General features: G+C 35.9%; 1 protein-coding gene across 2 annotated transcripts in view; it reads left to right on the top strand.

Annotated features, from left to right (window-relative positions):
* DTWD1 (DTW domain containing 1) overlaps window positions 1-11,377 on the top strand; it is a 50,346-nt gene extending 38,969 nt beyond the window's left edge. For both annotated transcript variants that reach the window (XR_014261412.1, XR_014261413.1), the window contains exon 7: window positions 3,259-11,377. The gene's annotated coding sequence lies outside the window, so the exon portion shown is untranslated. The remainder of the gene's footprint in view (window positions 1-3,258) is intronic.
* Window positions 11,378-11,750: the final 373 nt, after the last annotated feature.

The following is an 11,750-nucleotide window of genomic DNA, read 5'->3' as shown; positions in this document are numbered from 1 at the left end:
CATACTTGACAGCCTTTACTCTAAACAAGAAAAACAAAGGTTTACTAATCATTGCTTTTACCCCCAAGGTTGCTAACATTAGGTCTTTATGTTTAATGTGCACTTTAAAAATAATGAGTAGCATATTGCTTATTGAAGTGAATTTGCAAATTGCTGACAATCACCTTTTTATAACCATACATTAGAAATAACAAGAAACATCTGCTATTTCAAATTTCAGTTCACTAAAAGCATGGCATAGTTTGTATGTCATTCTATATAAAAGATTTTACTTATGGGTTGGTGGACAACTGACCATAATTAAATGGTAACCAACTAGTTTTTTAGTTGGATAGAGAGTTGCTCCTTTTTCTACCTACCTATATTAAGATCTTTTTTCCAAGGTGCAATGGATTGAATGTTTCTGTCCCCACCCCCAGCTCCCCTCAAATTCATACGTTGAAATCCTGATCCCCAGTGTGATGGTGTCCTTATAAGAAAAGAAAAGAAACCAGAGAGATAATCTCTCCTTACTCTCCTCACATTGGTCAGAACTATACTATATGCACACCCTGAACTAATCATCAGCAAGGGCAGCCCAATCAGTATTTGCCTTTAAACTGGATTGACTTCATTGAAGGGATACATTATTTGAAGTCACTTCTGAATGAAGTTTTTAAGCAAAGAAGTAAGGAGGAAGGGGACGGGTATTGGGTAAAATAATATTTTTCAAATTTCAGATCACAACCCATTAGTGGATCGTGAACCAAGTTAATGGAGAGTAATTGACATTAAAAAATTAAATAAAATGGAATAAAATAAGTAGAAATAATAAGCTCATCATACTTATTTGGCACTAACGTGGTTTACAAAATTTATGAGTTATCTGTGTGTATATTCGGTCATGATGTAAAATGAATTTCTTAGTACAGATCAAAGAGTTTGAAAGCCACTTGAGTAGATAGCCAGCTGTGTCTGCTATACACAATCCCCACTGGTCTTCTGAAAATTGGTTAAAAAGGAATAGCTGCATCCAATGATTCTCCCCTACAAGATGTAATGAGGCTCACCTGACAAAAGAGATCCAAGAGTAAAAACTAAAATATGTGAACTCTTTAAAATACGTGGGTTTATATAATTATCTAAGGACGGACTAGATAATAATAAAAAGTGCCATCTAATGAGAAATCATGCACCTGGAATTTTACATACTATCTCTTTTAATTTTCTCAACAATACGTATCTTCTAATACATCTCAATGTTATGTATTATTCTCATTTTAAGGTTAGAAAAAACAACCAAACAAAGCTCAAAGAGGTTAAATAATTTAGTGTGTAAGTCACATAGCAAATAAGTGAGAGAACTTGGATTTAAACTTAAGTCTTTCTGATTAAAAAAAGCTCAAGCTTATTGACTACATTAATTTACCTCCCCAATGCTCACATGCTTCCAAACAATTTATCACTATAACAGCAGTTTTATTCTATGGAACAATGACAGTATTAACTTAAAATCACTCTAAAATTATGCAAACAAAAGGAACCACGTAAAGGAAGGAAATAAAAAACCATAGATTTCAACATAATTAAGGCTTTTCTGTTGGTGATTTCAAAGTGAGTCATTGACAGTCTTCCTTATTTCTAGTTGAAATTTTCCAATCAGTGCAAGAATAGTGATTTATGATGAATATCTTCTGATTATAAACCACAGGCCAAATAAGTGTTTGTGTTGAAATAAAAAGAAATCTTTCTAAAAACATCTTTATTGGAATATAATTGCTTTTCAGTGGTGTGTTAGTTTCTGCTGTATAACAAAGTGAATCAGCTATATGCATACGTGTATCCCCATATCCCCTCCCTCTTGCGTCTCCCTCCCACCCTCCTTATCCCACTCCTCTAGGTGGTCACAAAGCATGGAGCTGATCTCCCTGTGCCATGCAGCTGCTTCCCACTAGCTATCTATTTTACATTTGGTAGTGTATATATGTCAATGCTACTCTCTCACTTCGTCCCAGCTTACCCTTCCCCCTCCCCATGTCCTCAAGTCCATTCTCTACATCTGTGTCTTTATTCCTGTCTTGCCCCTAGGTTCATTAGAACCACTTTTTTTTTTTAGATTCCATGTATATGTGTTAGCATATGGTATTTGTTTTTCTCTTTCTGACTTACTTCACTCTGTATGACAGACTCTATGTCCATCCACCTCACTACAAATAACTCAATTTCGTTTCTGAAATAAAAAGAAATCTTAAGTACAATTTTTGTATATAAAGTAACCGTTTTCTCTATATCAAGAGATGAACTGGTTATATATTTAGCATTTTAAAGCTCTTATTTCATTTTTTTTCATTTATAGATTTATAGCCCATTTGTCTGCTTGAACAGTTGGATACTAATAGTTTTATTACTGAGTGCTTTAAGATGAATGATGTTTGTGTCTTGGTGCCTCAAAGAAAGACCTTAAACCTTCTCTGTTTCGCCCACTAAAATAGAATATGTGCTATAGCTATTAGAAAGAACTGCAATTTTATGAATATAATAATGCAAAAGTAAAATTCATCACAAATAACCAATAAATATGTGTTTACTTCATGAAAGGTGTATTCCTATCTAACAAGAAATACTGTGGTTTCTCATTCTAATTGGAGGGTTGGAATGGATGTATAATGCTAATATTTGAAGACCTAATCTGCTATTATTAGCAATGTTATTCTTGAGAATTTTTCTTCCTTATTTGTGTTGAAAGATGAATAAATTCAATGTACGTAAGATCACTAAGACGATGCAAATAGAATGTAATTTTTCAGTATTTCTGATATACGTTAATTGACCCAAATGTACAGAGCATATTACATATGAGTTACAGGAAACTAGCATTCTACTAGAAGCTTAAGGTACACTATTCATTATAATGTTTTAAGCCTGCTTCTAGCTATCGTCTAGCTACCTAGCTTATTCTCAGCTGCTACTGTCCATGAGTAATTGTTATACCTTGGAGGATATCAGACAATGTTAATAACACCCAGAAGAACATATTTTGAAATGTAAATTTATTGAAAAACAAAAATAGAATACCTTTGAAAGCTAAATTGAACACTTATTCAACAAATATTTATTGAGCATCCTCTATATGACACTATGCTTGTGACTGTTTTTAAACTTTTTGACTTCCAAATGTTCATTGCTAGTATTTAGAAATGTGCTTTGTTTTGTGTATTGGACTTCTATCCTGTGAATTTGCTAAACTCACCTTTTTTTTTTTTTTTTTTTTTTTTTTAGGTTTCTTGGGCTTCTACATAGACAGCTCTATCATCTGTGAATAGAGACTGTTTTGTTTCTTCCTTCCCAGTAAGTATGCTTTTTATTTCTTTTCTGTCTTTCTCTAGTTTAGATGTCAGGGTAATATTGGCTTCCTAAAATGAGTTGGGAAGTGTTCCCTCCTCTTGTGTTTTATGAAAGAACTTGTATGGATTTTTATTCTTTCTTTATTAAATGTTTGGTAGAATTGACCAATGAAACCATCCAGGCCTGGAATTTTCCATTTTTGGAAAGTTTATAAGTGAAATTCAATGAATAGATATAGGAAAATTAACTATTTTTTCTTGAATGAGTTTTGACAGTTTATCCCTTTCAAGAATTGGGCCAAATCATCTGAGTTGTATAATTTACGGGCAGTGAGTTGCTTGTAGGATTCTCTTATTACCCTTTTAATGTCTGTAAGGTTTATGGTCTTCTGTTTTTTCTTGATCAATCTAGGTAGTGGTTTATCAATTTTATTGATCTTTCAAAGAATAAACTTTTTTTACCTGGATTTCCTCTACTTTTTATTTAACCAATTCTATTGACTTATGCTTTTATATTTATCATTTCCTTTTTTTTTTTTTTTTTTGCTTACTTTGAGTTCAATTTGCTTTTTTTCCTGGTATTTTCACATTAAAACTTAGATTATTGATTTCAGATCCTTCTTCTTTTCCAATATAAGCATTTAATGCTATAAATTTCCTTCTGAGTACTGCTGTAGCTGTATCCCACAAGTTTTGATATGTTGCTTTTTCATTTTCAGTCAGTTCAAAATAATTTCCACTTTTCTTTGAGACTTCCTATTTGACCCATGAATTATTTAAAAGTGTGCCATTTAATTTTCAAACATTTGGAAATTTTCTAGAAAGTAATTGTTATTGATTTCCAATTTAATTCCTTTTGATCAGAGAACAAATTATTATTGTTCAATTATTTTGAATTTGTTATGGTTTGCATTGTGGCCCAGGATTTGATCTATCATCATGAATTTCCACGTGCACTTGAAAAAAAATGTATATTCTACTGTTGTTGGAGTTTCCTTTAAGTGTTAAGCAGGTTAAGTTGATTGATAGTGTTGCTCAAGTGTTCTGTAATCAGTAGGAGAGATAGGATGTAGTTGGCTTACTCCATCTTGGCCAGCAGTGGAAATTTAGGTTGGATTTTGAACCCAGATTTTTCTGACTGATAAATTGGTATTCTTTTCATTATGCCATAATGAAATATTCAGGATCTCTAAAAGCTCTAAAAACCCCTTATGTATTATGTGATGTAATTCTTGATCCTAATAAATTCATTTTTATGCAGCAAGTAAATTTTATTTTTGCCTAAAAGGGAAATATCAAAACCTACTTAGGAAATGAACAAGTCTTCCTTGTTCTTTGAATACACTTTAAACATTTTATTAAATTGCTCATTGCAAACAGGCTTTGCATATATTTATGCAAATTTTAAAGGCATGCCCTTCTGACTATCTCTTGCAAAGGATAATAGCTGGATTCATCTCCTTTTGGAGTCAAAGAGTTACTTCTTAGCTTTATAGGGAAAACTGAAGCATAGTGAAGGAAAGAAATCTACTAAACCACTGAATCAGGTGTTGAATTTGAGCTTTTATTTTCTTCTGGCTGATCACGCTACTGTGCTTTCTTCCATTCGTGGTGAATTAGAGAGGCAGGTTAGAGCAGTGTTTCTCAGTATTAAAAAAAAGTAAAGAAAGAAAAAAGAAAAAACAACAACAAATAAACATGGTCCACTTTCACAAATACAAATATCCCAAACTCTCCTTCTACTACATTTACGTTTTCTAAATAAATGAACATTTTGACTTAAAGAAAATTTTAAATAATAATTTTAGATTAAAAAAAATTCCCCATGTTTCCCTCTCCTGAGAGTCATATACACTCCTTATATTGAAAGTGCAAATCATTTCTCCCTGCTAGATTCATCTGTACCTGTTCATCTGGGGATCCTTTGGCAGTCTTCTAGTTTTCTTCAAAGTCTTGTTCACCCTAACTGGTCAAACTGTGACCCATCTCTATATCTAGAAATAGAGCAGGCTCCACTACCATAGACGGTCTCCTCCCTTTACCCCTGTAAACCCATGCCTTCCAGATAGCAGCAGGACACAAAGATGCCAACCAGTCCATACAGAATTATGCAGAGGAATCACCTGTGTCACAGCCCATGAGGACAACCAGTGACAGGTCAGAGATGGTTGGCCAAGGACTAAAGGCAAAGCAGATGCTCTGGGGCAGGGTAGGCATACCAGCAGGTCACTAGTAATGATAAACTTTCTCCTTTGCTGTTTGTTATGGTAGTGAAACCATATCTGGCTCTGCTACCAAGTCTGCCATCATTTAAACAAAGCCTGCAGATAGACTACCAGACAAGTCTATTTTTTAATGGGTACCTTCCCTAACATACTTATAATAATGGGAAAAATTAATAGGATGTATTATATCAATGGGTCATACTAACCTCTCTCTTCTTTTTCTAAGTTCTTTTTAGTTCTTGGGTATACTGGCTGTGGGATGATGCGGGATATTTTTAAGGATTTTTCCTAAGATTTCTACAGTGTTATATAAAGCATGAGGAAGGGTTATAGGGGTATGGAGAAAGAAAGGCAGTAATAAAAATTAAAGAGAGGGAGTAAGCAAGAGAATGGGCCAGGGTGAGAATGAGAGTGTGCATGAAACTAAAGGCTTGGCATATTTTAAGCCTGAGATCAACACTATTTCTTAATTGAGCTTCTTCCTTCCATTTTCATCCTCCTCTAATTGAGCTTCTTTTATGCCAGAGTCAATCCTTAAACTGCAAATCTAACCATATTGGCCCTTTGCTTAATACTCTTTAGAAGATGAAGTCCCTCCATGATCTGACCCCCACCCTCTGCTTTATTCTCACCAACTGCTACCCTTCAGCTTACACTGAGACAATCTTCATCACCTTTGAGTTTCTGAAGACCAGTGGGCTATGCCATTCCTCTGGGCCTTTGCATTTTTTGTTCCTTTTCTCTGGCATGTCTGGTCCTTGTCTTTGCTGTAACACCCCCTCTGTGACTTCGTCCCAGACCATACATTCTGTGAGAATTAATAAGTTCTTCTTCTGCAAAATATTATACATAGTACTTTCATTTTAACAAGCAATTGTTGTATGGTAATTATTGGTTTTGTGTTTGTTGTGCTACTTGCTCTGTGAGCTCCTATGGGCAGGGACAAATTCTTATTTGTCATTTTGTCATCTGTGTCACTGTGCCTGGTACACCATAAGCTCTTAGAGAATGTTGGTTGATCTAAATCAGGTCGAGCTGTAACAAGAAGTCACCATACAGTCTCTCACTTTGTAGACTTATGCTCAAGTATGCAGCTGTGTTGAGCTATTATAATTTATCCACTCTGGAAAAAAAACCCAGCAACATTATTTTAGGCAGATAGCTGGGTCAAGCAATCATGTTGTCTTTTTCCATTGGGGTAAGGATATCCCAAAGGAAAAATATAATGAACAGAAGCCTCTTACATCAGTCTTTTATATTTAGGGGGGAAAAGGATTTGCAAAATTTTCCAAAAGCCAGTTAGAAAAATTAAGCACCTATGCAATGTGATACTTCTAAAAATAATGCCCAGAAGAACAGCAGTTCTAGAGAATACTAAATCTGAGTGTGGCTAGATTCCATCTTCATTTTGGAAACAACCACAGCTGTGGCCAGCCCAGTCAGACGGTGGAATGCAGTTGAGAATTTGATATGGGGGGGAAAGGAAAGGGAACTAGGTTTCCTGCCCTGAGTCAGTTGGCACAAAGTCCCTGGTCCCTCCCCTTCCCCCCATCTCCTGCCCCCAACTCTCTCCTCCTCACCCAGGAAATATATTGGTGATCTGGGCAAGATCTGGTATTTGGTTTCTGTTTGTACTTTGGGGGATATCGCAGTAAAAGGGCTTTAAAGAAACTAAGATGACAGTGTTATATTATACGGTACATCTCTAACTCTTCCAAGTTTGGACAAGTATCAAGTTAAGCCACAGAGAAATGCTTTCCTTCTCTTTAAAAATTTCTATAAATGGTATTTTGCAATTTATCTGAGACGAAAGAAACACAATAGTTCCAACTTCATTAAGCTTTCCTTTACCAAAAATATTACAAGATCACAGCCTGCTAGAAATGACACACTGGTCTTAACCGACAATATTTTATGGAGAAGATAAATTTCCGATCCTATCTTCTGTATCTGTCTTGTACTCTACCCACCTTTTCCCTGTCCTTTATTAAATCATAAAACGCTTATATAGCAAAAATGAGGGAGCTATCAGCAACTACATGGAAGTGGCATGTCTTCTGTTTAAGAGCTGCCAGGAAAACTAATTTATGGCTGTGTTAGTCAGGATAGTGGTTACCCTTAGGAGGAAGGGTTGGCAGTAACTGGAAGGAGACACGGGGAAGACTTCTGGGGTGCTGCTCATGCTCTATTTCTTATTTGGGTGCTGATTACATGGATATGCTTAACTAGTGAAAAATAATTGACCTATACCCTTATGATTTATATAATTTTATGTAGGTATGTCTTATTTCAAAAAAATAAATAGTAATAATGATAATAAAGGTATCAGGCTCGTGTTGGTTCAAAATGTACTTAGAACAAAGAAAATAAAGACCAGTAAATCCATGTCTATACAATAATAGACAGTGAGTATATAATATAATAATATACAATGAGTATACCCAGTAGGAGCATGTGGAATATACTGTGGACGCCTGCCATATCAGTAAACAAAGGATGTTGCAGCCATCAAGCCCTCAGCCACTGCAGCCACCTCCAGCAGTGCACCCTGAGGGGATTCAGGATGGAAAAGAACATGATACTGGCCTTAGATAGCCAAGGTGGATATCGAAGGAATGATTTCAGTGAGCCAGACTCTTGCATTTCCCCATATGTAGAAAAGCGCTAAACTCATTAACTTGAGATGTCTGGTTTTCTTTAATTAACAGTTATCTTTTGATGTTCCGACAGCCTGGTTTTTGTTGCAAAAACTCCTACATATCTTGCCTCCTCCCTTCCCTCTTCAGAGCAGTCCCTCAAAGCAATCTTCTGGGCTTAAGTCCTCAGGAAGTCTGCTGAATAAAACATAATTCTCAGCTTTTAGGTTGTGTATCTTTTTCAGTTGATGATACCTTTTAATAAGAGGTCATTTCTTTACTTTTGGAATAGGAGGCCCAGAAGTCCAGACGAAGAGGCCTGTTTCTCAGCGAGTAATAGGCAGGAAAGTTTCTGTCCAACTCTTGTTGCCACATTGCCCAGATTTTCTTGGGTCATCTTCTTATTGTTACAGAACAACGTTTGGGGAACTACAGGGCAGATATTATTGACTCATCTTTTAAAAAGAGGAGCCTTAGGTACATACTTTTTAATAATTTGTTCAGGATAATAGAGATAATTCCCTCTTTTTGATATCAAATGAAGAAAATACTATGATTATTGAGGGAAAGCCTCATTTGGACTCTGCTGACCTTGATCAAAGCCTTCTTGGTTAAACTCTTTTCCGTGACTAATCTTACTTAATCTTCTAGGAAACAGTACCCGTTCCTCTCTGGAATCTCCTGTAGGCAGGAAGACATGAGATTTCTCAGCTTTCCTCAAATAGCTTTCCTCAAAACTGGCATGTCTATGAGAGGAATTTTTAATAAACGAGGATGGTGGAACTTTATGGGCTACCCGCATTGTGAGTTTTTGAGATCTATGTGAGAACCCAGCAGTGGCTTCCCAAGAGGAGGGGGTGGGGGAGCTGTGGAAGCAGTCTGCCCTAGGTGCAGGCAATAAAGGATGCATTTTCTATAGAGAGTTTTCAAAAATAATAAAGCCAACTGAAGTTGTTCATCTGCTTTTTATTATCACCTTGTGCCTGAAAATCCTCTGGTGCCCTTCCTAGAGGCTCTCACCAGACCAGAAAGCAGTAGTGAGGGATGCAACTGACCCTTCTCCCCACCTCCACCCTGTGCCCCATTTTGACATTAAAATATTAGTTCTTATAGTTGTAAAACATGTCATAATTGCCAATGCACTGAGAGACATGCTCTATCTGTCTCTGGGGCCAAAAGGAGGAGGAAATATTTTGTAGGAGGTGTGGTAGGTAGACCTCTGACTTGTTCAGGGTCTGCATCTATCTAAGGACCACATCACTGGTGTCTCTTCACAGAACTGGAGCCCACAGTATTTGAGCAGATGATTGATACGTGTGCAGGGTTGGGCTCAGAGGCTGTTGTGAAGGAGATACTCTTGCTCCTATCACTTCTCAAGACCACAGTGCTTCCAAGGTGCTGCCCACTACCTTGAACAGCTGAATAACTTCTCCTCACCCCTACCCACCCCCCACCACCAAGACATCTTTGTTCACTTTACCTACTCAGGCTAAACTCACTGTCTTTCCTCTTCTACTCCCCACCATTTCACTGTAGAAATGAGTTAAGAGCTCCAAAACAAAAGAGTACAAATGATAGCATGTAACTGTCGCTGGTCAGTGACTGAAGAAGAGGAAAGGAGTGAAGGGAAGTGCATCTCCTTCCAGTCAGACTCTGGATATCTGTAGTGAGATGTCTGCTACCCCCAATTATGCCCTATGCCAAACTTATTATGCCTTAGTAACTGACTCCAAATTTAGTTCCAAAAATTTGAAAAGTAAGGGTAGACCAGGTTGAACTTAGCAAATGATAACTCAAATAAAGCATAAACAGTAATATTAATATCAGAGAAAGTAGAATTTTAAAAGATCATTAATTATAACAAAGAAGATATACTAAACATAAGTGTTTATGTACAAAAATTATAACCATACAATATGTGTTACAAAAATCTTTGGAAACACAAAGACATTTATAGAAACTTAATCTTCATAGTAGCCTTGAACATATTCTTTTCAGAAACTGATGGATCAAGTAGACAGAAAAAAGTGAAGTTATTGAAGATGTAAATGAAAAAATAAGCAATGATAGATATATACAACAGAGATTAGACTGTTCATATACTCTTGGAACATTTAGAAAATTTGATCAAGTAGGTCATAAGTTAAATCATAATAAATTCTCCAATGAAGAAATCTCAGAGTCCACATTCTCTGACCAAAATATAATAAAACTAGAAATTACAAAAAAATCAGAATGTTTAGATTTCAATAACAAACAAACAATCTCCTTGAGCTAAAGAGGAAACTAGATTGTTTATAAATCTATTTAAAAATATAACAATGAATACATAATACATCAAAACATATGGGATGCTACCAATACATATATTTATTAAAAAACAAAAAAGATGGAAAATATTTAAATGAACTAAGATTCAGTTGAAATTCTGAAAAAGAAAATAATAAAAGAAAACCAAAAGAAGGAAGAAATTTATAAAGATAATATCAGCAATTAATGAAGTAGGGAAAAGTTTTAAAAGTGGATAATAAATAAAACAGATAGTTCCCTGAAAAGACCAATAAACTACAGACAGACATGACCAATATAATGAAAATATAATGCACATGTTCATTTATTGAGTGTCACAATAATCCAGGCATTATTCTAAGTTCTGAGATATTTGTTAATTTTTCTGCTTGTTCAGCATGTTTTTTAAATTGATGCTTCTTCCATTGCTAAGGTTTCATCCCATAGCCCTGACTTTTCCCTATCAAGAGTAAATAGGTCCCGAACTGGCCAATTCTCCTGGATACAGTGATTTATCCAGGCTTGCATATGTGACACAGAGAGTCACCAAGAGAGTCCTCTTTGGGGAGATTCAAATGGGCCCTGAGAAACATAGACTCTCTCTTTTTCTAAGGTACTAAATTCAGACAAATAAGCCTGAAGATCCTGAGGCCCTCTTTGCTGCCTGAGGATAATGTCAACAAAGAGGCTTTTTAGGAAGAGATAAAGACAGAGGGAGAGAAAAAGAGCAGCACATGCACACATGAGTACCTTGCCAGGAGAGTGGCTTCGGTTCTGGAGTTCACAATTTTCCACCTTTGATCTCAAAACAAATATGCTTTCTTGGTCTTGAAAGTGAGTCTGAGCACTCTGGACACTTTCTTTTCTGGAGGTCATCACTTGCTTTTACCACCAGCAGAATATACACTGAGAAATAACATCAAAAGGGCTTCATCTGTGTGCTTAGCACGTACGTTACCATTATGGTACCACTGAATCCTCACTTCAGCAGTAAGAGATGAGCAGAAACCAAGAGAACTTAGGTAAGGTAATGTCTTAGTCATTAGACGTTCATTCATTAAACAAAAATTACTATATGGCAGACACTATTCTAGTTACTCCAGATACATTAATAAATAAAATAAACCAAAACTTTGTCCTCAGGGAGCATATATTCTAGTGGGGGGAGAGAAACAAAAAACAGTGAATGTCGTAAATAATATGGCATGTTAGAAGGGGACGAATGCTCTGGGAAAAAATAGAGCAGGCTTAGGGGTTTCAGGAATTGTATATGTGTG

Source organism: Balaenoptera physalus, assembly GCF_965194825.1.
Source record: "Balaenoptera physalus genome assembly, chromosome: 2".
Lineage (NCBI taxonomy): Eukaryota > Metazoa > Chordata > Mammalia > Artiodactyla > Balaenopteridae > Balaenoptera > Balaenoptera physalus.
Note: the sequence above shows the minus strand (reverse complement) of the source record. Positions and strands in the feature narration are given on the sequence as shown.